This window comes from Macrobrachium nipponense, chromosome 42 (assembly GCF_015104395.2).
Source record: "Macrobrachium nipponense isolate FS-2020 chromosome 42, ASM1510439v2, whole genome shotgun sequence".
Classification (NCBI taxonomy): domain Eukaryota; kingdom Metazoa; phylum Arthropoda; class Malacostraca; order Decapoda; family Palaemonidae; genus Macrobrachium; species Macrobrachium nipponense.
Genome location: NC_061103.1, coordinates 8,063,569 through 8,085,723, shown reverse-complemented (window position 1 = coordinate 8,085,723; position 22,155 = coordinate 8,063,569). Strand labels below are relative to the sequence as shown.

At 35.9% G+C, this 22,155-nt stretch overlaps 1 pseudogene; it reads left to right on the top strand.

The window, feature by feature from the left end:
* Positions 1-236: 236 nt before the first annotated feature.
* LOC135212965 (lachesin-like) overlaps positions 237-22,155 on the top strand; it is a 101,719-nt pseudogene continuing 79,800 nt past the window's right edge.

Below are 22,155 nucleotides of genomic sequence, written 5' to 3'. Positions count from 1 at the left end.
ATATATATATATATATATATATTACTGAAATCTATCTTTACCTGAACAAGAATAAAACTTACTCGCTAGCCATCGCTAAACGCAAAATTATCATGGCCACGAAAAAATAAAAAATAAAAGGAGGTAAAAAAATAAAATCAATAGTTCTCCTAATGAGCTCTGGTAGCGCAGTAAATTTCGCGGCACGACATTTTTCCCGCGGGTCCCCGGCAGCGCGTGTTACCTCGTCAGGTCTCGCGAAGACGGGTGGCAGTGTTGGTCCGGAGCGGTACGTTTGAACGCGTCTGTGGTGTGTCGTTTCGCCTCGCGACAGTCGGGCCGAGTGAAACCTTGTTTTTATTTTGACGTGTGGGAAAACTTTCAATTAAAAGCGGTCATCCTTGGAATGTCGCTTTAAAAAGCCTGGCGTACGGTTGTCTTTCATTCATTCATTTAAAAAAGCAACTAAAGAAATACTTTGAAATAACTGCTAAAGACTGAAATCATTTATTTTCGACTTATCCGAAAAAAATAATAAAAAAAAGGATTATGACTTCGCAGTATAGATTTGAGTTTAGGAAGTGGTGTGATATCTAATTAGCCGACCAGGAGCCATAGAACGTATTTGCTAAGACATCTGTGAATTCACCTCGCTGCAATAACGTAAGTAACCATCCCGTTCCTTAGGAACGGTATCGCACCTGTAATTAAGAGCATTACCAGTGGGAGAGTTGTATTTTTGTAGTAATTAAGTGCCCGACACGGTTGGTATATACTTATCGTACTTAAGAATGAATGAAACGAATTATTTTCAACGTTAAGTAACCATCCTATTCCTTACGACAGGTAAGGCACCTGCAATTAAGAGTTTTACCTGAGGGAGAGTTGTTTTTCGTAATAATTAAGCGTCCGACACGACTTTTATACTTGACGTATCTAAGAATGAATGAGACGAATTATTTTTCAACATTATATAGAAACCAACCGTAAGAATCAAAGGGTAACTTTGCCAAAATTGTGAAACTGGTCAAGGAAGGTTCCTAATCGAGGATAATTGTAGTATACATTTAGTATACATTTCTCAGTTTATCTAATATATACGCGGTATTCCTAATTATTTCATAGTTCATATGTGCAACATTATTTGTTAGTTTCTAAAATTATTTCGGACCACCTTGATTTTAGTTCTTAAATTTAGAGGTATCCAATATCAAATTTTGATCTTATTCAGAATATAATGAATTGTATTCCATTCTGCAACAATGAAATAGCAACAATGAATAACCTTATAGGCATACGATAGGGTAATAATATATTTGAATATATTTTAGTTGGGGGTGTGTAATTACCAAACCTTCGTTACAACACCGCGCATTGGAAAATTTAAATACATTCAACATTACTATTGCTAGCGTGAAATACATAGGTAATGATTATTATCGATGAAAGACTGACATGGGCCAAGGCAGCTGAGTAATTCACAAGCGGTGTTATGAACCTGAGGTATTATTTCAAGGTTACTTACTTTCTATTATAGTATGGTTCCTTTTTTCTGTTTTTCTGTTTTTTTGATTTACGTAGCGGAAGATAGAATGTACTACAAAGTGAGTCAAGTGGTCGCTAGTAAGTCATAATTGTAGGCTGCCTAAAGCAACTAGTTATATATATATATATATATATATATATATATATATATATATATATATTATATATATATATATAATGCATGTGTGTTTCTGTATACATAAACACGTACGCTCACACACGCACACACACACACACCACACACACACATATATATATATAATTATAATAATATATATAATATATATATATATATATATATTATATAATTATATATATATGTGTGTGTGTGTGGGGGGGGGGGGGGGTGAAGAGAGAAGAGAGAAGAGGAGAGGAGAGAGAGAGAGAGGAGAGAATACTGACTGGATGTTTCAATGGATCTTCGAATGATTCCTTTTTGACAGACTTTAACGTAATATACGATCTTTATCTGCATTTGTGTTGTCCTTATCACAACTATGAATTGACTAAGAAACGAAAAAATAAAATCAAAAGAAATTTTAACAGCTTCCATTTCGAGAATAATTTCAGGAGTACGATATATTTCGAGAAAGAAAATGTTGACAATAACGAATACAAGATATCACCATAGTTTATCGAAATGAAGCACAATAAATTTAGCAATTGAAAAGATAAACCTTTCATATTATATCAATGGGATTTGTACTTATACTGCCAGGAACAAACTACGATGATCTACAAAAAAAAAATAACCTTATGCAGACTAATGAACGTTTTTTTTTTTTTTTTTTTTTTTTTTTTTTTTTGCGAAAGAAAAGAAACGGCATTTATTTTCAGGAACAACAAAAAAAAGAGAGAATTATGTAGAGGAAAAAATAAAATAAATTTAAACAGCAAGTTATAAAATTAAAACAGACATATTTACATCAAGCACCATAAGGAATAAGGAAAGAGAATGGTCAAGAGAGAAAAAAAATTTAATTAAAAAAAAAATTTTAAAACTGCTAAGAGAAAAAATTAGATATATTATTTAAACAAAGCACGAAAAAGAAAGAGTATTGTCAAAAGAAAAAAATGAGTTATGTTTAAACACATAACAAGAAAAAAATTATCAAAAGATAATTGTCAAGAGAAGATATTACATATATTTACACCAAGACGAAGACGAAAACAGGATTGTCAATAAAAAAAAAAAAAGATATTTAAACCGAGCACCAGAAGGAAAGAGAATGTCAAGACACCCACCCCACCCCCGCCCCCCATCGTCTCTCCTATATTGAATAGGTTTTAAACTCGATTGTCGAAGTTTCGCGAATTGATTGCGCCCTGAGCCCGTCAACAAAATCATACTTTTTTTTTTTTCCTTTCGAAAACTTTTTAAATAAGTCATCCGGGGCAGGAATTGGAGAGAATGTGTCAATCATGAGCGTCGCATCAACCGGAATCTTAAATATGAGAGGAGAAATGTCAGTAGTTTTCAAAACTTCTAAAAAAAATAGTATTTTGATTTTACGTCCGTCTTTTCAAGTTTAAAATTTTTTTCTTTTATTTACATATATTAAATATGAAAGGAGAAATGTCATTAGTCTTAAAAAAATATATTTTTTATTTAACGTCCGTCTATTCAGGTTTGAATTTTTTTTAATTTATTTAGATATGAGAATATCACGAACGAGATGCATCTTTTGCGCATTTATGACGAGGAATATATTATGAGTTACTTTATGTCAGCTGTAGTGAGGGGTTGGGAATTGCAAGGTGATATATATATATCTATATTATATATATATATATTTATAATATATATATATATATATATTATATGTATATATATATATTATATATAATTATATATATATATATATATATATATATATATAATATATATTATGTCTTTTATGCGTTTTTCTTAATTTGCTTATCATTGTTGTGAGTTTGTTCTAATAATATACACTTATAGAGACTAAATATTATAACCACACCATCTTACCATTATTTACTTAAGACATTCAAACACACACACACATACACACACACTTACCACCGTGGGAGGTGAACGACCTGACGAAAATTACTTGAATATTCTTCGTAAGAGTAATTCGCGACCGGTCATCTGTTACTAAATACAAACTTTGGTCACTATTACTTGAAGTATTATTGAATAGGACCTGCAAAAGTTCCTGATCAATTTCTAAGACTTCAGGGATTTACTGAACGTTTGCGCGAGTCCATAAAAAAAAGTTTTGATATAGTAGAAGGAGCTATAGAGTTTGGCAGAAATGTAAAAAAAATAGTTTTATAAAAAAGGGAGAGAAAAAAAAATAAAGATAAATTCGTTTGGTTAAACTGTCATTAGTATCTTAAGATTATTTTTTTCTTGACAAGAGTCAATTAAGTGTGATTATCTTTCTCAGGACTGTATGTGAACAAAAGACTTTCATTACCGTAAGAAAATTATAAATGAAACTGAAGTTTATTATGATTACCCATTGTCTGGTGCATGTTTAAGATCTCACTTAATTCTGATTGATATTTGGTAAACAATTTCATGATATTCCCTTGCATGTGATATAAAAACAAGGCCATTGTTACATCCAAAAAAAATACAGATCATATCCATTGGTGTATTACATCCGAAAGCATACAGATCATATTATTTGGTGTATTACATCCAAAAAAGTACAGATTATATTCATTTGGCGTAGTACACCCAAAAAATACAGATCATATCCATTGGTGTATTACATCCAAAAAAGTAGAGATTATATTCATTTGGTGTATTACATCCGAAAGAGTACAGATCATATTCATTGTTGCATTACATCAGAAAAAGTACAGCTCATGTTCATTTGGTGTAATACATCAAAAAAAGTACAGATCATATTCATTAGTGTATTACATCCATACAAAGTACAGATCATATTCATTTGGTGTATTACATCCAAAACAATACAGATCATATTCATTTGGTGTATTACATCCATAACAATACAGATCATATTCATTTGGTGTATTCCATGCATAAAAAGTACAGATCATAGTCATTTGGTCTATTACATCAGAAAAAGTACAGATCATATTCATTTTGTGTATTACATCCATAAAAAGTACGCATCATATTCATTTGTGAATTACATCCAAAAAAAGTGCAGATCATATTCCTCGTCGCACGAGGTATTCCACATGAAGTAATTAGGAAAACATTGTCACAGTTACAGACGAGACTGGCATCAGGCATATCTTATTATTAAACATTCTGCCGATACAATCTTATTTCTATCGACTTTCCTGTCAGTGAACTTCTCTCTTGCATGCTTGCTCAATTTATATGCAGTCGTAAAGCGTTACGAATTCATTGCTTCTTTCGCCCCCCTCTCGTTCGCGATCGGTATAACCTTGAAGTTGATACAATTCTAAAACGTAAAGAAGATTTACGACCCACGGTCACACGGAGTGATGCCAAGTGCATCGTTAACACCTGGAACTGTTGAAATCCAACCAGAAACTTTAAGAATAATTTTAATTTATTGTCTGGTTGAATCATCATCTTCGACTTTACTAATTATATATATATATGTCAACAGAGGGTCGCATGTCTCTACAGATATGCTTATTGCCGCGAATGAATGAATATTGCATTACCTCGAATGTAACTTATTGCAACAACTTTTGACTACTAAGTTTTTCACCACCCAGTGTTCTCAGAAATATTTTGATATCAGGAATTCTGAATGGTTATTTTTATGTTTCCCATAAAAAATTCCATTTACTATTATTATTTAATTTTTTTTTTTTTGCTCTATCCAAGTTCTCTAATTCAACTGGGTGGTATTTATAGTGTGGGGTTCCGGGTTGCATCCTGCCTCCTTAGGAGTCCATCACTTTTCTTACTATGTGCGCCGTTTCTAGGATCACGCTCTTCTGCATGAGTCCTGGAGCTACTTCAGCCTCTAGTTTCTCCAGGTTCCTTTTCAGGGATCTTGGGATCGTGCCTACTGTTCCTATGATTATGGGTACAATGTCCACTGTCATATCCCATGTCCTTCTTATTTCTATTTTCAGGTCTTGATACTTATCCATTTTTTCCCTTTCTTTCTTTTCAACTCTGGTGTCACATGGTATTGCGACATCAATGAGTGATACTTTCTTCTTGATTTTGTCAATCAACGCCACGTCTAGTCTTTTTGTACGTATCACCCTATCTTTTCTGATATCATAGTCCCAGAGGATCTTTACCTGATCGTTTTCTATCACTCCTTCAGGTTGGTGTTCGTACCACTTATTACTGCATGGTAGCTGGTGTTTCTTGCACAGGCTCCAGTGGAGGGCTTTTGCTACTGAATCATGCCACTTTTTGTACTGGTTCTGTGCAAGTGCCGGACATTCGCTTGCTATGTAGTTTAAGGTTTCATTTTTCGTATTGCACTTCCTACATATGGGAGAGATGTTATTTCCATCTATCGTTCTTTGAACATATCTGGTTCTTAGGGCCTGATCTTGTGCCGCTTTTATCATTCCTTCAGTTTCCTTCTTGAGCTCTCCCCTCAGTAGCCATTGCCACGTGGCATCGCTGGCTAGTTCTTTAGTCTGTCTCATGTATTGTCCGTGCATTGGTTTGTTATGCCATTCCTCTGTTCTGGTTGTCTTTCTCCTGTCTCTGTATATTTTCTGGGTCTTCGTCTACTTTTATCAGTCTTGTTCCTTCTTCCATACACTCTTGAGCCACTCGTCTTCACTGGTCTTCATATATTGCCCAGTGCTCTATTCTCGATGTTGACGCAGTCCTCTATGCTTAGTAGTCCCCTCCCTCCTTCCTTTCGTGTTATGTATAGTCTGTCCGTATTTGCTCTTGGGTGTAGTGCATTGTGTATTGTCATATGTTTCCTCGTTTTCTGCTCTATGCTGCGAAGTTCTGCCTTCGTCCATTCCACTATACCTGCCCTGTTTCTGATTACTGGCACTGTCCATGTGTTTATGGCTTTTATCATATTTCCGGCGTTGAGTTTTGACTTGAGTATTGCCTTGAGTCTCTGCATATATTCTTTCCTGATCGTGTCCTTCATCTCTTGATGTTTTATATCCCCTCCTTCCATTATTCCCAGGTATTTGTATCCCGTCTCATCTATGTGTTTGATGTTGTTCCCATCTGGTAGCTTTATCCCTTCAGTCCTTGTTACTTTGCCCTTTTGTATGTTGACTAAGGCACATTTTTCTATTCCAAACTCCATCCTGATGTCCCCAGATACAATCCTTACAGTCTGGATTAGGGTATCTATTTCCTTGATGCTCTTACCATACAGCTTGATGTCGTCCATGAACATCAGATGGTTAATTCTGTTGCCTCTTTTCTTGAGTTGGTACCCAGCATCCATCTTCTGCAGTACTTTTGTCATGGGAATCATGGCTACTACGAAGAGTCGTGGGGACAGTGAGTCGCCCTGGAAGATCCCTCTCCTGATAGTAACCTCTGCTAGTCTTATTCCAGAGCTTGTAAGTATTGTATTCCAGTTGCACATTGTATTTTTGAGGAAGCTGATGGTGTTTTCCTCTGCCCCATATATTTTCAGGCATTCTATTAACCATGTGTGTGGTACCATGTCGAAGGCTTTCTTATAGTCTATCCATGCCATGCTTAGGTTGGTCTTTTGTGCCCCTACACTTCCTTCTGCAGCCTTTCTGTTGGTGGGGGATGGTGTTTGTATCCTCTAGGTAGTTGTATAGCCTTTCGCTGATGATACCTGTAGGTAACTTCCACGTTATTGGTAGGCAGGTGATAGGCCTGTAGTTACTTGCTATATTTCCCTTACTCTTGTCTTTCTGGACTAAGGATGTTCTTCCCGTGGTCATCCATTTGGGCGCATGGTGATTTGTGATACAATGGAGTTGTTCTGCTATTCTTGGGTGTAGGGCCTTGAAGTTTTTGAGCCAGTATCGATGGACTTCATCGGGACCTGGGGTTTTCCAGTTGGGCATTTTCTTTAGTTGGTGTCTGACCGTGTCTGTCGTGATGTCAGTGAATCTTTGTTTTATTCTCCCTGTTTCTTCAGCCTTGACTTCCTGGAGCCATGTTGCATGTTTGTTGTGTGATACCGGATTATTATTATTATTATTATTATTATTATTATTATTATTATTATTATTATTATTATTATTATTATTATTATTATTATTGACTCTGGGAAATGTATTGTGAGTACTTATTATTTTCATGAGGAAATTTTGTTTTCTTTTTTATATCATTACTTTACCATCAACTCTGTGGAATGGAAGGAATACGTATAATGGACAATTAGGTGAAACAGTATAACTTCAATTCCGTATTAAAATCAGCGTCAGTCTGTCACTGACAGAGTGATTGCAGTACCGTGTGTTTGTCTGTGTGTGTATGTGTGTGTGTCTTCCATCGCCATCCCTTTCATCAATATCAATTCAATTCTCGAAAGTACGTTGCTATGATCATATATGATCACGTAGGGTACTAATTTTCTCAAAATTTTTCGGGTATTATCAGTAATTATGCAGATGCCAGAATATGAACGGAGCTTCATAAAAAGAGGATCGTAATCTATGCTAATCGCTTGCCCTGAACGAAATCATTTTTGATTAGGGATGATTAACCGATGCTTAAAGAATATCTGATTGTGTTACAATTCTTTTTATTATTCTTAAAAGGTTCACCTTGAAAAAGGTAGCCCCTTTTTTATGCTGCATTAGTACACTTTGAATCGAAGTCATTTATTTCAAGGTAAAGCGTTATGTCACCCTTTTGTTTTTATATTTTTAAAAGGTTCACCTTGGGAAAGGTGGCCTTTTTCTTTTTAAATGCTGGCTTTCTGTTTAAATTACTGTCATTTATTTCCGAGAATAATGAATAATAATTCAACCATAATCCTTCTACTCTATTGTAACTCCACGGGAAGTCTTCAATGATTTTGAGCAGAATTATGCCACTAGTCAAATACATACCCACAAACTAACGGAAAATAACCATTTAGCAAATGCATATTACGTAAAAAAAAAAAGCTTATTTTACCTAAGGCGTCTTAGAAAATTGAATAATGCTTCCCTTAAATTCGTGGAAAAAAAAAAAAGTTCCAATTCGGTTTGTCCATTATAAAGCGCTAAAAGTTCCATCCGTAACGCACTGATCGCTTAACATCTTAATATGCCAATGACCGGCCTCATTAAACAGGGAATATTCACCATTCAATCCTCATTTTATTGAGGGGCATCTGAATCCACGACTAATCGTTTTAGACGTAATTTGTCCCACGTCATCCACCCAACATCCGTCCTTTTGCAATCTCGGCAGATCAGTTTTCCTCGTTTTAGGAGGCAAATTGCCTATCACGTAAGAGATCGCGCCGGGAAACCTGGTTAACTATTTTTCTTACGTGATCTGGCTCGATATTAGAAGCCGTGATATGAACTGACGAATGGACAGGTCCGTTTTTCATTTTTCTGTCCACTCTCAGGTCTTACAAATTGCTGATGCAAGAGGACTGCAAATTGGTCTCTTGATCATCCACCTTCTAATCAACAAACACACCAAATTGCAGCCATCTAACCACGGTAGTTTTTATCTTACTTGAGGGCAAAAGTTAGCCTTGATCGTGCGTCTGGCACAGCTATAGCGTCAACAACACAGGCCAACACCGGGCCGTGGTTGGAAGTTTTATTTCTTCTTACCATGACTTTGAGATTCCTCTCTGCTTTCTGCGCCTATGGTACCTGCGGTACCTTTTGAAAGGAGAGTTGCTATTGGTTTCAATGTTTATGCTAAAATTAGAGTAATATCTCATTGTTAATGATTTTTTCAAATTTGCTTATCTATAATTTAATGAGCTTGACCATCACCTCCACACGAAACTTTACTTTTCTCAACAGTCTGGAATGTAAAATATTCACAACTAATATATATGTGTGTGTGTGTGTGTGTGTTTAAATACTCTCTGACTGAACGAAGCAGTATTAGCCATTTTCCAATACTGGCTCGCAGAGAGAGAGAGAGAGAGAGAGAGAGAGAGAGAGAGAGAGAGAGAGAGAGAGAGAGAGAGAGAGAGAGAGAGTTATGTTTTCTTTAAAAAAAAAGACTAAAATGTCCGTTATTCTTTTTCCCCAAGAAACAAGTTCCGGGAATCTGGCAATATCGTCCTTGAGAGAGAGAGAGAGAGAGAGAGAGAGAGAGAGAGAGAGAGAGAGAGAGAGAGAGTTAAAAATCCCTTTTAAGAGCCCCAGCAGGACGTCCTCGTTCATTGGCACAAAAGGTGATCCGGAAGGTCTAATTGACTGCATCGTCGACATTCCAAGGCTCCACTTGCAATACTCTGAGATTCCCATTCCCGTCCTCAGGGAGGATTAAGGGGCGGGGCGGGGAGCTGGGGACCCCTGGGTTGGTTAAAGGGTCTGGAGTGGTAGAGAGACAAGGGTTGCTCTGTACATCCATCGCAATTGGATAGATCGTCTCGACCTGAAGGATGACTGGCCCTTTATCCAGGGCATTCCGGAAATAACCTTTACCCTCGTCATTCCAGAAATGACCTTTATCCAGGGCATTCCAGAAATGGCCTTTATCCAGGGCATTCCAGAAATGACCTTTATCTAGGGCATTCCGGAAATGACCTTTATCCACGTCATTCCGGAACTGATCTTTACCCAGGTCATTCCGGAATGAACCTTTATCAGGTTGATTCTGGAACTGAGACTTTTACCAAGGTCATTCCAAAACTGAGACCTTTATCCTGATCATTCTGGAATTGACCTTTACCCAGGTCATTCCGACACTGACCTTTATCCAGGTGATTCCAGAACTGAGACCTTTCCCAGGTCATTCCTGAACTGAGACCTTCATCCAGGTGATTCTGGAATTTACCTTTACCCAGATCATTCCTGAACTGACCTTTATCCAGGTGATTCAAGAACTGAGACCTTTACCAAGGTCATTCCTGAACTCAGACCTTTATCCCGATGATTCCTGAACTGCCCTTTATCCAGGTCATTCTGGAATTGCTGTCGGCCCTTTCTTCATCATCCACTGACACTAAAATGATGATCCAGAGGACGTTCGCGTGTCTCTCTGCCTCCCTTCCGGGGAGCCGGCGAGTGTATGAAGAAGACCTCGCGAGGAATCCGGAAGCCTCGGGGAAAGACAGAAAGAAAGAAAGAAAGAGAGAGACTCTTTTCGCGAAATGAAAAATCCTGGAGTGCATCGAGACTCGTCATGAAGACGAGACAGGTATACATTCCGAGGACTCGTTTTAAGAAGAGTGAGAAGTGGATGTCTGTCTAAACTGGAGCTTAGTTAATACTACGAGTAGACTGAGACGGACTTACGAATATATTCTTAATCTTGTACAGCAGACATACCTACGTTTGGCATTCCGAATGGTTTTCAGTGATTTTTGTAATTGATGTTAAAGGCGGGGGGAATTCTAGACGCCCATCTGCCTGATGAACAGACCAAAAAATTATTTGGTTCCTTGAAGCTGTAGAGGCACACGAGCCTCTGAAATTTGGGAAGTGAAGAATAATTATGTATGTGATGTATGTATGTATGTGTATGTATATATATATATATATATATTATATATATATATATATATATATATATATATATATATTATATATTATATATGTATATATATATATATATATATATATATATATATATATATGTGAATAACTTGATCACGAAGTATATAAAAACGTGATGCTATGTATAAATAAAGGTTTTTTTGCCACGAAGGAAAAAATGAAAAAAGCGAGATAGCCAAGTACTTTCGGTCCTGTTCGGACCCTTTACTTTACTCAGTAAAGGGTCCGAACAGGACCGAAAGTACTTGGCTATCTCGCTTTTTCATTTTTTCCTTCGTGGCAAAAAACCTTTATATATATATATATATATATATATATATATATATATATATATATATATATATATATATATATTATATACATATATATATATATACAATTATATATATATATATATATATTAATTATATATTATATATATATATATATATATATAGGTCTGTGTGTGTATAAATATACTCAGGTAAGTATAACGAACCTAAGCTAATAATAATAATAATAATAATAATAATAATAATAATAATAGACTGAAAAGGGGAGCCGAACAGATTCCTGAAAGCTGTCCTGTATTTCCTAAATTCGATATATGTACATTTACATAACTGTGGATTTGTTTCTCCCATAATAATAATAATAATAATAATAATAATAATAATAATAATAATAATAATAATAAACAAAGAATTAGCCGAAACATTGAAACGAAAGTAGGCGGACGTTAAAAGACCCCAAACTTAGCATCCCACCGCAGCCTTTTATTTGCACCGAGGAAGTGGAAGTAAGTCTTTTACGCGGAGAGAGGAAAAATAGAACTCTTTTTTCCTCCTTTCTTTCGTTGAATTGAAAATTCTTCAACTTGCAGGGAATGGAAAAAGAAGGAATTTGTTCATCAGTTCTCGTTGGGTGACGTTGTGAGTTTGCTTTGGGTCGAAAAGCAGTTAGTGCTGTTTGGTACCGTAAGAGGAGAGCATTTTGATTGGCGCAGCGTGCAGTATGCTTGTATATCTTAGAATGTAACTGGATTGCATGTATGTATATATGTATATGTATGTATGTATGCATATATATATAATATAGATATATATATGTGTGTGTGTGTGTGTGTGTGTGTGTGTGTACACACACACACAATCCAGTTACATTCTAAAAATATACAAGCACACTGCACTAATCAAAATGCGCTCTTCTCTCTCTCTCTCTCTCTCTCTCTCTCTCTCTCTCTCCTCTCTCTCTCTCTCTCTATATATATACCCTATATATATATATATATATATATATATATACATATATATATATATATATATATATATATTATATATATATATATATAGAGAGAGAAGAGAGAGAGAGAGAGAGAGAGAGAGATTTTCCTCGGATGGTTTGCTTAAATTTCGGTACGAATCCAAATCAATAAATGGATTCAGATTATTATCTTATTCCATCGTATCAACAGAGGAAAAACACATCACTTCCTAGAATCTCACAGTGGGGTTACCTTTGGCAGTACGTTAAAAATTGGCAAGTGATATCAATGAAACAGAAAAAAACATAATGTTACGATTTTCATAAGCAAAATTAATAAATATATATATATATATATATATATATATATATATATATATATATATATATATATATATATATATATATATATATAAATGAGTGACTGAGCATTATATTAGCGTGAACCAATCGCGTAAAACAATTTCATAAGAGATTTGTCATTTTGCTTAACAACTGGGACGCCTGTCCGATGATGACTGTCATTGATGCCCTCAGAAAATATTTAATAATGCGCTTTAGATATAACGAATGATACTCCTTAGGAAGACGGACTTCTTCTTCCCAGCTTTAGCCCAATTTTATATGGGGTCGCCGTTGTGAATGAGTCGTCTCCATCGGTTTCCGTCCCGTGCATCGTTTTCATTAATACCTTTTAATACCATATCTTCCCTACACAATCATTCCATCTCTTTCTCGGTCTTACCACCTTCTTCCTTCTACCCTGCACTTCCATTTCCATCGTATGTCTTCCAACATGATGTTGTTCCTCTCTTCGTAACAGGAAGATGGACGCTGGGGAAATAAAAAAAAAGAAGAAAAAAAAAGTGCGAGAGTAAAAGAGATCGGGTTGAAAAGTGCAGAAAATCAATTTATTTTTTCATCACGGAGGGAAATCACTTCTGAAAATGACGTCGGTGGTGGGATGGCGGTCCATCAAACGAGTATTAAGAAACCGAATGTCAGACATTGAAGGAAAATGTCCCTAGGTATTCCCGGAAATATTCGCCGTGTAAGATTGGCGTTCCACCAAACGTCTTAGGGTCTGGTCAAAATAGTATGTCTCTTGTTCTGTCAAAAGGATAATGTTTTCTCTGTTTTGGGTCAGTATGTCTTTTACATATTCGTGGGATTCTTTTGCTGTTGAATAGTCTTGAAACGTATTGTCTTTAGTGAGTCCATCTCATGTTTTTAATTTTGATCTAGCCACAGAAGAGTCATTTTTCCTTATGGTCCCCTGGAACGAATTGCCTTAGATATTCCCGTTGGATATATTAATACATAAGCCTTTGATGTTGTCACAGAAAAATGTTCTTGTACACTGATACCGAATCAAAAGTCTTGGATACTGCTCCATGATATATATGTTTTTTTTTCTTTTTTTTCATGTTATCGTCATAAAATTCCTTATGGTTATTATTCAGGAACTCCCTCTGTTCGTGTTTACCACATAACAGTTTGTCACGTGGAAATGACGAATACAGAGATTGTATACTTCAGTATACAGTTCCAAAAAGGAGTATTCCAGAGGCTGTATACTTCATTATACAGTTCCAAGAAGGAGAAAGTATTCTAGAAACCGTATACAAATCCAAAAAATGAGAAAGTATTGCAATGACCGTATACTTCAGAATACAATTCCAAAGAGGAGAAAGGATTCCATAGACCGTATATTTCAGTATACAGTTCCAATAAGGAGAAAGTATTCCAGAGACCGTATACAATTCCAAAAAAAAGGAGAAAGTATTCCAGGGACCGTATACTTCAGAATACAATTCCAAAGAGGAGAAAGGATTCCAGAGACAATATAGTACTCCAGTACACAATTCCAAAGAGGAGAAAGTATTTCATATACCGAATACTTCAGTATACAATTCCAGAAAGGAGGAATGATTCCAGAGACTGTATACTTCAGAATAAAATTCCAAAGAGGAGAAAGGATTCCAGAGGCATTAAACTTAAACCACAAAGAAACTCTTTTGGCCTTTGTATTAAAATTCCACTGAAAATGACTTACAAACTGTACCAGTGACAGTGTACCATTAAAGCAACCTAATCTGTCATTAGTTATCCTTTAATCTCTGTCACACAAATTAAAGATACATCGCGCCGGTCTCGTCGTCTCGCAAAAATACTTAATGATCGAACCGATAGCAGTAATTTGCATTTCAAATGACCTCCAGAATAGATGTACATACTAAGCCTCAGGATTCACTTGGTGCAGACTGCCATTTCTCGAATGGCTTACCTCACACGAGAGAGAGAGAGAGAGAGAGAGAGAGAGAGAGAGAGAGAGAGAGAGAGATACTTCTATATATTACTAGGCGTACCAAAATCATAGGTTTCCAATATTTTCGATTTATCATTTCTCTCTCTCTCTCTCTCTCTCTCTCTCTCTCCTCTCTCTCTGTTATCAGTCTTCCTTATATTTACCGTACGCTTGTCATGTCTAATGTATTTAATCTTCCCATTTCTCATCACGCAACATAAGTACATACGTACATATACAAATAAATATATATAATGTATACACACACATATAGTATATATATGTATATATATATTATATCATATATATATATATATATATAGAGAGAGAGAGAGAGAGAGAGAGAGAGAGAGAGAGAGAGAGAGAGAGAGAGAGAGAGAGAGATGACAAAATTCATCTAAGAGTTATGGACTTACAATCCTGTCTAATTACCAAACTTGCGTCAATCGCAACCACTCGCGAACAGGGAGCAATGCCCCCTTAAATAACAGAGACGAATAATTAATTTCGCAACGAACACATTTTTTTTCGCTTTTATGACCCCCACGAGCGAAGTATTATAGCCATGACGCAATCTACTGCACAGACACAATACCCTTTTGTGTCGCAGGAATGTTTTGTGAATAAAGCGGCCACTGGTGGTCAACCGACGACGTCCCACAAAGAAGTAACTTTTTTTTTTTATTTAATAAAGGTTTCATAGGTCACTCTTCATCTAATAAAAGTTACGTAACTCGAAAGGACAGGAAACAGATAACATCCCATTAAAGTCCTTGACCTCACGACCGTTTTGCAATCGCGCTGAATCCGCGAGGTTTATGTAGGATGGAAAATGACAGAGGAAGTTGGAGTTACGCAACATGGGAATCGGCTCTGATTGATGTAACGAATAATAAGCGGATTGGCTTGCACTTATTCCAACGCCTTTTTAATTAAACGGCCCGACAAAGTAAGCTAGATATAATTGTCTTGCCCTTATTCCAACGCCTTTTTTTTATAGAAGTTCACTCTCGACTCGGAAGTCACGTCAAGCCGTTGGTCCCGTTGCTGAATAACCACTGGTTTCATGCAACGTAAAATTACCATACAAAACAAACAAAATCTAACGCCTTTTTAAACCGGCCCGACAGTGACTTCATCTTTTACGAATATCGAGGTAAGCTATGTATACAAATGTGTCTTAGCGACATATCGAAGTGGAAAAATGCATTTTTGAAAGTATTTAGCAATTGCCTATTTCATTACTATTCTTTTACCACTAGTGATGAATATTCTATAATGAATATATATATATATATATATATATATATATATATATATACATATATATATATATATATGTATATATATATGTATATATGTATATATATATATTATGTATGTATAATATATATATACATATATATATATATATATATATATATATATATATATATATATAATTATATAGATTAGATTCGCGCACTTATATATTTATAATATAATTAAGATTAAAGTTAGTTAAACGCCACAATACCAATTCTGCCAACTTTGGATGAGCCAGTTTTAATTAATATTGAGGCAAGCTAATATACAATTGTTTCGTAACGATGCATCGTTGAGGAAAATTGAAATGTGAGTTTATTTAGCAATTGCCTATTTCGTTACTATTCTCTTACCAATAATAATGATCAACATTTGCATAGGGATAATGAAGAATGAAGTCTGTTAAACCACCATAAAATCAATTCTGCCAACTCTGGACGAACCAATGACGGAGAGGAAAGAGAAGAGAATTTTAAATTCCCATAAACTCTGAATCAATCCTGTCAACCCTGGACAAACCAGTGACGGAGAGGAAAGAAAAAAAAAGAGAATTTGAAATTCCCATAAACTGAATCAATTCTGCCAACCCTGGACGAACCAGTGACGGAGAGGAAAGAGAAAAGAGAATTTAAAATTCCCATAAACTCTGAATCAATTCTGCCAACCCTGGACGACCCAGTGACGGAGAGAAAAGAGAATTTTAAATTCCCGTAACCTCTGAATCAATTCTGCCACCCCTGGACGAACCAGTGACGAAGAGGAAAGAGAAAAGAGAATTTGAAATTCCCATAAACTCTGAGTCAATTCTGTCAACCCTGGACGAACCAGAGACGGAGAGGAAAAAAAAAAAGAGAATTTGAAATTCCCATAAACTCTGAATCAATTATGTCAACCCTGGACGAACCAGTGACGGAGAGGAAAGAAAAAAAAGAGAATTTTACATTCCCGTAACCTCTGAATCACACTTTCCAAGCCTTGGTTAACTTTGTCACTTGAGGCGATTCCTCTCGAGGAAGTTGAGACGAAAAACAGGAAAACAGACTTGCAAAACGTCCTCAAGCACAAAACGAGAAACTCAAATTTCATTTCGTGGCGACTTCCTGAAGTGCTGATAACTTTCCAGATGTTTTGGAAGAATTCAGTTAATACAGTTCGACAAAAATGGGACGGAAAAAGTTATAAGGTGGGGGACCTTGGAAGGGGGTTGATGTGATCAGGAACAAAGAGATTTTGAAAAGAATTGAAAGGGAGGTCACGTCTGGAAAATAATTACATTACAGTTAAGGAAACTTTATTCGAAGTTTAGAACTTGACTTATTGAATCCCGTCCCACACGAAATTTGATGACAATAACGAAAACGATACGTTTTTGTTGTTGTTATTAATTGTATCGCTTTTTGAAAACGGCTGAAAGCGAATAAAACCCTACTTTGCAATAACACAATTATTTACTCTGAAAATAATTACAGCGTGAGGCGAGAAAACGGTTAATAAATCTTATACTTTTCTTATTAAAATCTGATTGAAATCTGACGGTATAAATGCAAGTTACACCGCTATTGTAAGAGTAGGGAAAGATGGAAACAAAACTCTACTTTCCAATAACGCAATTATTAATTTTGAACATAATTACAGTATAAGGTCAGAAAACGGTTAATAAATCTTATACTTTTCCTATTAAAATCTGCCAGATCTCTGACGGTATAAATGCAAGTTACACCGTTATCTTTAAGAGTAGGGGAACACGGAAACTCAATCAGGTTCGCAAATTTACGTCAAGAGATTCGGAGATTTTGTCTCATACTGAGTGACTGATCCGGTTTGCGAACCGACGTTATAATAGCAGATAGATTTACCTCACTCCCTGGAAATTTCCAGTCTGATGGGATTACAGCGACAGGGAATCTTCTGATAGATTTGACGGGTTCTTTGGAAAGTTTTCAGTGTCCTTAGGATTTCTGCATGAATTTCATCCATAACTACACGAACGCACACACACACACACGTATATATATATATATATATATATATATATATATATATATATATATATATATATATATATATAGAGAGAGAGAGAGAGAGAGAGAGAGAGAGAGAGAGAGAGAGAGAGAGAGGTGCATGAGTACTACATGTACACATAAGATTAATTAAGAAGTCAATACTTATACTCAGTCTTCAGATCTTTTCCAATCCTGATCCGTGTAGTAAAAGAACCCGAGAGAGAGAGAGAGAGAGAGAGAGAGAAACGTACCACCCAAGCCTCTTCTTGTTGCATTGGGCAACCGAGAGCTCCCGAAGACCGTGTCTGTCTTTCCTCTTCACCAGAAAGTGTGACATTGCGATGTGAGGAAATTTGAAACCAGAAGACGTGAATAAAAATGTCTGCAATGTGTTTTGCTATCGTTGAGGCGTGCGTGTTTATGTTACAGGAACGATCCTTAGCAATGCCTGTAAGATGTTACAGGAATGATGCTTATCATTGCATGTAAGATGTTACAGGAATTATTCTTAGCAAAGCCTGTAAGATCTTACAGAAATCATCCTTAACAAAGCCTGTAAGATGTTACAGGAATCATCCTTAACAATGCCTGTAAGATGTTACAGGAATCATCCTTCGCAATGCCTGTAAGATGTTACAGGAATGATCCTTAGCAATGCCTGTAAGATGCGTCAATGCTTCTGCTTGGAAATGGCATGTCATTTTTATTGATGGTTGAAGGAAGTGTATTCCAATATGTTTATTTGAAGTAGTGAAACTACGATCATATCATTGTTACTATTATTTGAATGATATTTTCTTTAACATGTTTCTAATCATGCGTAGGAAAACTGTTATCATGATGGATACTTAAGTTTAACTAGTGCATTTCCGGCGTGAGCTGATGTTTGTGACATGTGTTAGTGTAACGTGATGCGTTTGCTTCCAATACGTGTCACAACCAGATGCATGCACGTTTGTGACGTGTATATGTTTACAGTGTCGATTATTATTGTAAGGTGTATGTATGTATGTATGTATATATATAGTATATATATATATATATATATATATATATATGTGTGTGTGTATACAGACCTCTCTCTCTCTCTCTCTCTCTCTTCTCTCTTCTCTCTCTCTCTCTGTTGCCAGTCTATCTCTTTTATCAAAACACTCGCAATTTCCTCTTTTTAAATGTCGGTTTCTATCCTCGTGCCCTGTTCTTATCTGAATTCTCCCTGACAGAAATCACCTGGCTCCGAATTTCATATTTGCATGGCATCATTCACTTCGGAGTTCCAGAGGCGGGGGGGGCGGGTTAAGTTTTGCGTGTAGCATTTATTCAGATTTTATTTTTTTTCCCTCCCCTGGCGATTTATATTCACGTGTCGCCTGCTTTATTTATTCTAAGGTTTTATGATATTTATTTCTCTGCTCCCCTTGAGTTTTAAACTGGATCTCATTCTGTGTCTTTTAGCGAGAACTAGTGGAATTTTTTTATGTAGCTTTGCAGACTGTTATTCTACCTTATTTTTTTAACAAGCACTCTCAATTTAGTGGTTGTCTTTATTTTTGTATACACTGCCAACTCTAATATACTATTGGTGTAATACCTTTTGTACTTCGTAGTAATACTTTTGTTAATTCAACATTATTTCTAACTGCGTCGAAACCAGAAATATTGTCGACACACCAGTTTCCCTGAAGAAGAAATATTATTTTTTTGTAATACACCCTTCAAAAGATTGACGTACTAAGGTAACGAAGCAGTAACTATTGACTAAATGTAAAAAAGGTTCATTACGCTATATATGATACTGATTATGAGAGGGAAGATGTGGAATAGCATTTGGGAGACTTATATAAATCCCCTTGCTTAACTCGTCTCATTTTTAGTGCCTGAAGGATTAAATCATATGATTATCAGTGACATCAAGAATAACAGATGTCTGTCAAAGATATGCATTATCATCTTTAGCAAGGCGTGATCCGACCTCCAACTTACTCGGGGCGCGGTGCTAACATCTACAGTCAAATGGAGCGCTGTTGGACCAACGAAAATTAAAATAAATACACTATATTTTATTAGAAATGATTGTTCTGCAGTGTTTAACATGCACATTATTTATTTTTTTACACTTTCATCTGTAAATAAATGAATCATAAATATCCTATATATAAAATTCCTGCATCTTTAACTCAAAATCGAAAATACCTTTTTCAGAACATTTTTAGGGCTTTTTTTCGACGGGGGGCCTTTCCTACCCCCCCCCCCCCCCCCCCCGCCCCCCTCCCACCGCCGCCAACACAATACACGAACCAACAAGCGGACAAACAAAGTAGTTTCTAGGCTTACTCCCCGAGCAATAGAAAATGAAGAGTACGAGAGAAGTTATAAAAGGAAACTCCAATCGTCAGAAGATCGTCGCTGGCATTCTTTGACGAGGTGGAAAGGGCTCGATATTTATGTATTTGTACTTTCCCGTTACTTGAAGTAAACGCTATATAATTCCCTCGAAGACTCTCGAACGAAGATCTTTATAGTCACTTACTTTTTATTACCTTTTTTTTCGTGTCAGCAATCACACAGTTGTAAAATCAGAAATGGTTTCTCTTCTCAACTAAACTAAAGATTGGTGGGGCATTTTTTTTTTAGCTGTTTTTAGCTGTGTAGTACCTTTCGTGCACGACTTCCTCCTCTCTCATGAATTTTGTTCGATTCCTTGGTGATGGAGTTCCATCTATAACTTTGATATCTACCCTTCATTTTCCCAGTACTCCTACATATGATATAGCATTTACTCCATGTGCCCGGTATCGCTGATAACCATATATTTCCATAATCGTATATTTTCATCTTGTAGGCACTCGAAATGAGTAGGTTACACACACACGCACATACACACAGACACACACACACACACACACACACACACACACACATATATATATATATATATATATATATATATATATATATATATATATATATATATATATATATATATATATATATATAGGGATAGGAAGGAATATAGGGGGTTTGCTCCAAGGGCAAGTGCTGGCACCCTATGAGGTCAATCAGCGCTGAAATGGAAAATTGATAGCGGTAAGGTTTGAAAGTTGTAACAGTAGGAAAACCTCAAAACAGCTGCACTACGAAACGATTGTTACGAGAGGGTGGAAAGTAAGATAGAAGAAAAGCTAATAAGAACGGAGATACAGTTAAAGGAATGAAAGGTGTTGCAGCTACGGGGTATCTGCCATATAGCCCTTCCCTCTGCTTCTCTTTGATAATCAACCACAATTATACCCAGAAACCTGATATGTTGAATGTCTAAGGTCAAGATGAAAGAGGCAGAAATTAAGAAATAGAAATTATACGAACATTGACGCACTGTTTGGAGAGGAAAATAACTTAACTGACCTGTTTCAGTAGATATTTGAAGTGTTAAAGATTTATGCTAAATAAATGACTGTGATCCTAATAAAAAAAATAGATAAATAAAATATTATGATTGAGAATGATTTCCTTTTTATGGACAAAACATTTTATAATGCATTGGTGAAATGAGTTATTGTTATAGATTAAGAACCATTGTTTTGTGCAAACTAAGTGTAAATATGGTATTACAACATGTGTAATGTTTTATCAGTAAAGAATAATAATAATAATAATAATAATAATAATAATAATAATAATAATAATAATAATAATAACAAAACGAAAATTTTCTGAAGTTGGCATAATTAGAAATATTGTTGAAATAAAAAAAACAAAAATTATGAGGACGTACAAAGCGTTTTACGGAACACTTACATATATTTGCGTGCGTGTGTGTAAGTGCGTTGTTCTATCTCCCCTCAAATAACGAACCCTGGCGAAAGACGCCCAATTACAACAATGTCATGCGTCGAGTAATTTAATAATGGCGAAATGACTGCGTGCATTGTCCATTCAAAACAATGCTAAACGCATCATTTCAGTCGGAGGTCTTTTTTGAGGACTACTTAGCTCCCCCACCCCCATCCCTCCCCCCACCCCCAACACCCCCTCCCCATCAATTATCGCATGTCCCTTAACTCGCCTTATCGTGGCTGAAGACATTATTCTCCTTTGGGGGGAGGGAGGGGGGGAACGATAAAGCATCATTAGAAGTCTTGTTTATCTCTCTCTCTCTCTCTCTCTCTCTCTCTCCCG